We start from the raw sequence: 9,862 nt of genomic DNA on the forward strand, positions 1-9,862 counted from the left end.
TGATCTTCCAGCCTCTGCCTCCTGAGCGCTGCAACTACAAGGATCCACCATTGCTTTCAGTTTACTCAGGGCTGGACCGGAATCTAGGGCTTTCAACATGCACTCCACACCTGAGCCACATATCCAGCCCCTCCGAGAGAAACCTTAACCTCATTTAGACAGGACAGAGGGTAGACTCCATGTAGGCACAGAGCTTCAGGGAATGGCATTTGCCAGCGTGGGCTGGGTTAGTCTTTAGGGTAGCATTCTCCAAGAACCACAGAGACGCCAGCTCTGGGTCATAATCTTGTTCAGGGTCTAGGACCTTAGAGATGTAATGTAACCCATCCTGGGTCTTTCAGGTGAGGAGGTGAGGACTAGGCAAGGCTAGGAGCCCAAGACATGAGCGTTATCCTTCCCGGTCTCTCTCTTTTTTTTTTTTTTTTTTGGTTCTTTTTTTTCCCCCGGAGCTAGGGACCGAACCCAGGGCCTTGCGCTTCCTAGGTAAGCGCTCTACCACTGAGCTAAATCCCCAGCCCCGTCTTCCAGGTCTCTTAATATCCATGGTCCTTCTGACCTGGTTCAAATACTCTTCCTAAAAGCCACCTTTTGCTTATCCAGTCAGCCTGTGTCCTGTTAGCTCCCAAGACAGTGGTTTTCAACCTGTAAGTTGTAACCCTTTGAGGGCCAAATGGCCCTTTTACAGGGGTGGCCTAAGAACATCAGAAAACACAGATATTTGCATTACGATTTATAACAGTAGCAAAATTACAGTTATGAAGTAGCAACGAAAATAATTTTATGGTCAGGGTGGGGGGTGGTCACTGCAACACGAGGAAGTGTATAAATGGTTGCAGTGTTAGGAAGGTTGGGAACCAGAACTGCTATCCTAAGGAGATCCCGAACCACACCCTACACACACATTTTATATATATATATATATATATATATATATATATATATATATATATATATGTATGTGTATATATGTATGTATGTGTATATATGTATGTATGTGTATATATGTATGTATGTATGTATATGTGTATGTATATATAATCTATCTATCTATCTATCTATCTATCTATCTATCTATCTATCTATCACCTTTTACTCCTGAGCTACGCAGGGTGACTGCTCCATTCTAGTTTGGTTATTTCGATGAAACCATGTCTAAAGAGTAGTAGGGTCAGGATCTGAGGTACAGGGCTAAGGGCTAGGAGCCACCTAAGGAAGGGAAAACCTTGGTGGCTCAGAACCATTAACTCTAACTGTAGTCAGCGTTCCCATGGGCAGGAGAGCCCAGCCGAGAGGGAGGCTGGTGTTTAGTGAAGCCAGAACCCAGGAAAAGCAGGCACAGCTCTGATAGTAGCTGTTTTGTGAGTTCTAGAGCTTCTGTGGAAGTTGGATCTCGGTCAGATGCAGGAAGAGCCCCCGCCTAGCTGGCCAGGCAGCCCTGGGGACCTTTGACTTCACTGGTGTCTTCACTCTCCCATCCTGCACAAGTTGGGACCAGAGAGTATCTATGCACACCTGAGAAGACGCTGATGTAAGGGGTGGAGTTCTCCGTCCCTTGTTTCTTTAGGCAAGGCCCTCTCTCTGGGCCTCAGTTTCACCATTTATGACCAAGGGTCATAGCCGTTTACCAAACGGGAGCCTTTTAAGCAGGGGTCCTGCCTCAGCCCAGCCAGGGTCACCCGTGGATGCGCCTGAATAGCACCCAGGTTTGAGAAGAACTAGGAAGGTAGGCAGAGAAGGAGCTAACTGGGACACTGTGGCCTTGGGTCCTCCCAGAAAACTTGAGATCCCCCAGCTTTCAGGTGTAGAAAGGCTCTGGCAGGGCCTAACTGAAGGGGGCGGTTTATTTGCCCCCCCCAAGTCCTCAACCATAAAGTGGGAACACATCCATTCGTCATCAGTTGTGGGAGATTCGAATTAACCTCCCTGAATAGATTTCTGAGAGAAGCCATTATTTATTACATACAGCACACTGTCCCCAAGTTATAACTTACTGGCCCTCCCCACTAGTGACAGGGAGACCAGAATGTCAATACCAGGGACACAGGGACATTGCCCGCAATTGTCCTGCTGGAGCCCCAGAAAAGAAGGAGCAGGTGTCTGTTTTCTCATCTGACACAGGAATACACTTAGGTTGGGGTGGCTCACGGTTGCTGTGTTGTGAGCCCCCCTGCCGCTGCCTCTGCCCCTGCCCCTCAGTGAGGTGTTCAGGCCCTGCAGCAGTAGGTACGATTGATTCTCACATTCGCTGGAACCTCCTTAGGGAAGGCAGCCTCCTTGTCCCCCTGGGAGAGAACCTGTTTGCAGGCTGTCATGGGAACACAGTATTAGCAAAGCAGACTGCCTGGCACTCCTGGGTCCCATCCCCCCTCCTGAAACAGGCCACAGTCTCCATCCATCCTTCATGTCCAGCGTAGTATTGTTCCTCCAAACCGTGATGTACCAGGAGTTACAGGAGTCAGCAAGATGAGGTTCTAAGGGTCAGCAGGGAGCTCTTCTGACCTGGGGGCACAAGTGAAGAAGCTCACAGAGAAAGGGACAAATGCTCATGCAAGGCCTGAGCCCTCCTGTGGAGCCCTCAACCTATGGAACCTTTGCTCCTTCTATTGGTTGACTGACAGCTCTCTCCAGAGTGACAACACATCACCTCTGTGGGACACGTTGCTTTCACAAATGCTAACAAGCTGGGGGATCTCAAGTTTTCTGGGAGGACCCAAGGCCACAGTGTCCCAGTTAGCTCCTTCTCTGCCTACCTTCCTAGTTCTTCTCAAACCTGGGTGCTATTCAGGCGCATCCACGGGTGACCCTGGCTGGGCTGAGGCAGGACCCCTGCTTAAAAGGCTCCCGTTTGGTAAACGGCTATGACCCTTGGTCATAAATGGTGAAACTGAGGCCCAGAGAGAGGGCCTTGCCTAAAGAAACAAGGGACGGAGAACTCCACCCCTTACATCAGCGTCTTCTCAGGTTCTGGCAAGGCCATCCACAGCAGGAAGAGTGGGGCTCTGGCTGCAGGCTACATGGCCGCTGCGTCTGTCTAGCCTCTCTGAGCCTGCTTCCCTCTCCAGCAGCCCAGCGTCAGTCAGCAGTTTCCCCATCCACATCATCCCCCTCCATTCTGCCTTTCATCGGCCTCTCCTGGGTTGGAAAATCCTCTGCTTAGCTCCGGACTACTTATCTCAACATCCTGGGGGACTCCTTTGCGGGAGCTGTGGCTCCACTAAGCACTCCTGAGTCAGGTTAGGGAGACCACTTAAGGGTAGCACTGGAGATGGGGGCTACGGAGGGATTCAGTGCAGGGAGCACAGGAGGACACCCGGCCTCAGTCTCTCCAGAGGGGCTGTCTGTGTTCCAGGTGTCAGGCTGGCTCTAGGCTACGCTCCCTGCACCAGGTGTGAGGCTTCCGGCACCTCAGAGGCCCCTTTGTCCCTTATCTTCTCAGCCTCTTTGGTGGCAGCTACAGATAAGCATCCCTTTCTGGGCTGAAATTCCAACCTGGCAGCTACTCCACCCCCTGGGGGTCTGGGACCTGCCAGCTGCACACTCTCCCGGGACCCACCCAACACGTACATTCCACCTACGGTTCTCCGAGCTAGCTGCTCTGCTCGGTTTCGCTAAATTCCGCCCCCCACATTGGAGCCCCGACTACTCCCTTGACCGTACACATTGTCCTTATCCCTGACCCTCCACATTTTGTTGACAATGCCCCTTCTTTTGACCCTCATAGCTGGGCATAGAGAGCATTGCAAGTGGGGGTCCCTGACCTATCAGTGGGAGATTGAAGGCCCGTAGCTGACCCTTGTGTGATCTCCAAGATCCCCACCCCGGGGCAACCCCAGACACACCCCCTAGGCTTCCTGGACCACCCTTCTTAGGGACTCTCGGTCTCCATCTCTCAGCCCGGCCTCAGCTTCTCTTCTTCCCTGCCTCCCCCCTCCCCCCTCATTAAGCCTCCTAAACCCGCCAGCTCCCTGAAGCAGGAAATTGCATTCTGCCAAGATTAAATGGACTTGAACGCCCTGCCTCTGCCCGCAAGGGAGGGGAGCTGAAAGGGGCCAAGTTTGTTGGGGGTGGGGGTCGGGTCCCTGAACCTCAGTTAGGGAAGGAGGATCTAGCAGGGTGGGGTATTTCAGGATGGGACGGGGCTTTCTTAAGACAGAGGAGAGAGAACCACTTGCCAGAAGTAAGACAAAGTCAGAAGATTACGGCCCCTCCTAACTGTAGTAGGATGGAGAAGCAGTAAGAGGAAGCCACGCGGTGGGGGTAGGAACAGGTTCTCATTAGGTGGGGAGGGGGAGGGGCAGGAGGAGGAAATGGTGATTGGGAGGTGAGAGAGGATGCCTGTCTGGTAGAGACGCAATCAACAGGAAATGGGAAGTGAACTCTGAAGGGTGCAGTCGCTGCTTCTGTGGAGTACCCAGTGGGAGGGGTTGGCACTTCTCCCTCTTGCCAATGGTCCAAGGTCTCACAGCAAGGACAGAGTCAGACTATATCCTGTGTGACCTGGGGTCCTCTGGAATCCTTTACACAGACAGCTCTGAAAGCATTCAGGACTATATAGCCCATAGCCAAAACACTGTCTGAAAGTGTGGGACACACACACACACACACACACACACACACACACACACACACACACACACAAGCTAGGACTAGTGACTCAGGCCTGCACTTCTTTCTACTTGGGACAATGGCTAAAGTAAGAGACAAGTTCAAAGTCTGCTCTGAATACAGAAGTCATAGAAAGCTCTGAATTGAACAAGGGGAAAGGTGTCAAGGCTAACCCCTTTGTCCAGAAGCTGAGACCCTAGGGTCTTCATCCCTCCATGAGGACAGTCATCCCCATTTCCCAGATGAGTGCTCTGAGCCCAGACCAGCTGCCTCCCTCTTTGGGTCATAGGGTTACCCCAAGGCTAATTCCACAAGTGAGGAGAGAGGAAGGTGAGTCAGACCAGTTCCTTCCTTCCCAGGGAGGAGGGTAAGGACAATTGAGCCTCCTGGCACCGTGGGTTTAGTTCCCTGTCCAGAGTAAACCACGGCCTTAAAGGAACAGGGAGGAGTCGAGCCTGTTAGAATTAGTCACATGTCACCTTAGAGTTGTGACTAGAGACACACATAGTTAGCTCTGTCTTTGCCAACATGTCCTCGGCCCTGGGATTCTGGGAAGGGCAGCTGTTCTCCTTTAATGTGATTTCAAGAAATGAAGGACCAGTTGAGCATGGTAGCTCACGCCTTTAATCCCAGCACTAGGAAGGCAGAGACAGGTCAATCTCTGTGAGTTTGAGGCCACCCTGATCTACATAGTGAGTTCTAGGACAGCCAGGGCTATGTAAAGAGGCTTCAAAGAAAGAGAGAGAGAGAGAGAGAGAGACAGAGACAGAGACAGAGACAGAGACAGAGACAGAGGGAGGGAGGGAAGGAAGGAGAGAGAGAGAGAGAGAGAGAGAGAGAGAGAGAGAGAGAGAGATCGGAAGGAAGGAAGGACCATACAGAAAGAAGTCTTCCAAAAGGGAAGTAAAAGTCATTTGGCCATTTGTGTACCAGGAAGAGGACTCATGTTGTTTGGGAAACCCTGAGAAAACTTCAGTATAGCTGATCATGGAAAAAGTGGCTTGGCACAGGCTTTTGGGTCGAGGTTCATGAACAACTGTAGGAGTTCTGTGAGCTTGGGGCTGGCAGGTTGTCTCACTGCAGCCACGGTGACAAACCACACTGCTGAGGCCTCAGCCCCACCTGCCACCCAGGTTTGCTTTGTTCACAACGCTGGTGCCCATTTCAGGCAACCTGAGCTGAGCAGTCAGTTTCCCAGAAAGGAGGCTGGCTCCGTCCTGACGGCTGCTGAAAAACGGGCTTCACCTGTCCAGATGTGGGCGAACTGACCCTCACTTCCTAGGAGGGTACCCACCTCCCTAGTGCATCTGGGTTTGCCTTGGCAGAGCCTGAGAAAGGGGACAGCTGAGTCCTGATAAGACTGGGATCAGAAGGGACCCCCCATGCTGATCCCAGAGTGCTGTTGCTCTGGGATGTTCCCTAATGACTTCCTGGTTTTAATCTCCAGGTGGACCAGCAGAACAGCTGCTGAAAGATCTAAGCTGGCTTGTCCTTCAGGTCATGGATGGGAAATGACCCAAGCCCTGTCCTGCCTTGTTCTGGCGTAACAACCCCAGGCTACCAGTTATGAACAAAGAGAGGTCCTTGTCCCCAACACCTCTCTTCCGACCTTCTATGCCATTCCTTTCTAGTTGTGAGGAAGGTTATACATCAGAGACTCCTAGGTCTGGCTAGTTCGTGTCAAAGGTTCCTCCTCAAGACAGTGTCCCTCATCCATCTTCCTCAGTAGTTCACATCTCCTGCGGTCCCTATCACAGAGCAAATGGCTTTATCTGTCCTCTCTCCTCCCCCTGTGTCCTCTGGTAGGTTGAAGACCTTGGCCACTCTTGGTCCAGGGCTAGCAAAAGAGGTGAAGAGTATAGCAAGTTCAAACTGGTCAGATGTCAGCCTTGGGGACACTGAGTCAGTTCAGCCATCCAACCCAAAAGATCATAAGACACAAGTGTCTTTCAAAGGTTTACTTAGCAAACTTCTTCCCTGTTTTGCACATCCACAGCCTGTGCATTCTCCTTCCCAGCCCTTGGAAAGGGTAGGTGATAGATAGGTAACACACAGGCAGGCTGTAGACGTCAGTTAGACGTGTGTGTCTTCTGCCTTCAGGGGACTCAGGATCTTTCCAGAAAGACAGAGCTGGAGTTTAGGAGAGAGCTGTTATACCACAGAAGGCCAGAAAGAATGGTACTAGGTAGGCTAGGGAAAACACCAGGAGATGAAGGTGGGGGTTGAGTCCGGTGGTGCATAATGCTGTGGGGTTTAGCTAAGCCACTCTGAGTCTTGGTGATCTCACAAATTAGAAGTGCACACCCCTGGCCTTCTGGTGGCTGCCCAGAGAATTAGCACATAATGGGGAGGGGCAAGGTGCAGGCCCCCCATAGCCTTTCAACTAGGAACACTCATTTGACTCTGGATGGGGGCTCCAGAAGCCTTCCAAGGTCAGGGACCTTTTTGGGCCCCATGAGAAGCTTGAGGAAGTCACACTGTCTAAACTCTGCTGTCATACCCTCAGAACTTTAGCCATGGTGTCTCACGTATGGAGACCCCAGCAGACCTGCCCTGTGGTTCAACACCAACTTCCTGAATCCAGGGAGCTCTTTGGTGATTCTGGGAATCATGAGTTTGCTGGGGGGGGGGGGGGGGTCTAGTTGCTCCTGGCTTGCACAGCTTCAGGAGACTACCATTGGTTAGAGAAAGGTGAGTGCTGGGGCATGGGCCTCCAGAAATCCCCAGGAGTCTACCAGCTGAGTGGATATGCACAGGAGAGGATTGGGGACCAGAGTTTCCTTACCTGGGCTCCTCCTTCCCAGCCTAGCCTGGGGCTTCTCCAGTCTAGGAGTCTAGAAAAAGGAGGTAGCGCTCCTCCATCCAAGCTTGTTCCCTCTCTGCCTCTCCACCTCTTTGTCTGAGGTCCTCCTGCTTTAACCCCTCCTCCTCCACCCATCACACCAGCTGGCAGAAGGACAGAAGAATTAATGATGCCTGCCATTGAAAATTGTGTGGCTTTGTCTGGGCCAGTGGGGCCTACAAGGCTGGTAGGGATAATAACTCACGAAAAGTGTCAAACACAGACTTTATTATCCTGCACGCAGAGGACAACAGACCCAGGTGTTCAGGCTCTTGTGGCCCCCATCAGGGCCTTGGGGCTTGGTGGAAAGGACAGTAGTAACCAGGCGATCTCACTGGCCTGGTCTCAGGGACCTAGCAGCAGCTTATATCACTTGCCACCACCACCAGGGGTACTAGGTGCTGCACATAAAATGGCCCCCAGCCACCCCAGTCAGTCTCTCAGTCTCTCTCTCTCTCTCTCTCTCTCTCTCTCTCTCTCTCTCCCCCTGTGTGCTTGTGTGTGTGTGTGTGTGTGTGTGTGTGTGTGTGTGTGTTGTCTTATTCCCTCTCTGTTTTCCTGTCTGTCTCCCTCTCTAGCCTTAGCCTTATATCCTCACTCCAAGACGGCCTTTTGCCCTCCTCTCCCCCAATAAACCTCTCACACTAGATCTGTTGTATAGAGAGGCTTCTCAGGGGCACACACCTTGGCACCAGCCCACCAAGCGTACGCCCCCACCCCTTGCTCTCAATTTCTTCCTATTACTCTCTACCCCAGGTAGAATCTGGGGTTGGAGCCAAGGGAGGGCAAAGCTTACCCCTAAACACTGGTCTCTAGGGCTTCCTTGATTGGGAAAGGGGGCCTGGCCTCAGGCAGGGCCCTCAATTTACCTGTAACATCCCAAAGTTGGCTCAACCATCTGGCCGCTGGGAGGAAGGCAATGCCTAGGGGACAGGGAAGCTGTGGGTAGTTTCCCTTTGTTTCTGACACCCATCTGACTCATTGCAGTCCCTAGATTTGGAAACCTCCCCCCCACCCCCCCCAGGGTGGGGGGCTGGAGTTACTTTGATAAGCCACAGGCAATCTGAGGAAAAAGCCACCAGCCCCTAGCCCAAGGGACTGAAGGGTGAGGAACAGGCACAGAGCAAAGCTGGGGGAGGGGCCCTCACATGTCTGCTGTAAGACTAGCAGGAACTTCCTCCCCTTCTTCAAACCTCTTCTGTCTGCCTGCTCCAGAGACAGGCCAAGGTGTGAAAGACAAGCACATAAGGCAGTCTTGGCTACTGTGTGTGTGCTGCCGGTGACCCCATTATCTCCCGGACCCAGACTACTCTGCTTGGCTGGAGTTGAGGACATCTGTCTGTCTGTCCCGGGCTACCAGTCTCTCTTCTTCACCCAAGAAAAGGGAGGGGATGTTGGCCCTCGTGAATTTGCAATGAGTACACTTAATGATGTCTCAGGATGGGGGGGGGCAGAAAGTTGCTGGACAATATTGTCAGTACCCTCCCTCCTGAGATACCCTTTGCCCAAATCGGGTCAGCCTAGGGTTCTGCTATGCTAAGCTCCTTAGTACTAGGACAGAGCACAAACAACATCTGTCCCTTGGCCCAGGGTCTGAGCCCTGATATCTTGAGATCCTAGGATGATCCCTGGGGACAGGGTGGGAGGCCTGACAAGGGTCCCAGTGGACTTTCCATGTTCCTGTCCCTCTCTATCGCCACATATCCACATGGGCTGCTTTCTCACTCAGGCCCCAGGTATGCTGGCCCCCTTTACCTGCCAAGCCATGTGAGACCCTTACCCCGACCTGGGCCTGAGGAGGAGTGGGGAGAGAGCCATCCTTTTCTCCAGGATCTAGCCTGGATCCTCACTGGACGAGCCTTGCCTCGGGTTCTTTAGCCCTCCACTCCTAGCTGGTGGCTATGGGCACCCACCCCCAACATTCTAACAGTCAGAGAAGAAAGGAGAAGAAACAAGGTGTCTGAGGATGAGGATTGAGGGGTGGAAATTACCTCAACTGAATTTTAAAAACCCCTGGCTGGTTGCCATAGTAACAGAAAGGTGCATCCCATCACCATGGCAACAGGCAAACACCGAGGTCTGCTGCTGGGATTGGGGATTTGGGATATGGCCGGAGGGGGTGGGCAGAGGAGGCGGGCTTGGGCTAGAGCAGTTGGGGGTGGGAGGACTATAGGGCCTAGAATTATTCACCCCTATCTTTTCAGGGGACCAGAAGGCCAGGTTGAATCTTTTCTTCCTGGCAGCAGGGGTCAGAAGAAAAGGAATTTTGAGGAGTAACCCCCTGGCTCCCACCACCCACCCTCATCTCATATCATCTCCAGCCTGGGAGACTGAAGTTGGGTTCCTAGCTGGGCAGAACCGAGGTCTTAGAAACTGTCCGGCTTGGCTGATTTCAGAAAGGTACACTTTGGAGAG

The sequence above is a fragment of the Rattus norvegicus genome, chromosome 8, assembly GCF_021556685.1.
Source record: "Rattus norvegicus strain SHRSP/BbbUtx chromosome 8, alternate assembly SHRSP_T2T, whole genome shotgun sequence".
Taxonomy (NCBI): domain Eukaryota; kingdom Metazoa; phylum Chordata; class Mammalia; order Rodentia; family Muridae; genus Rattus; species Rattus norvegicus.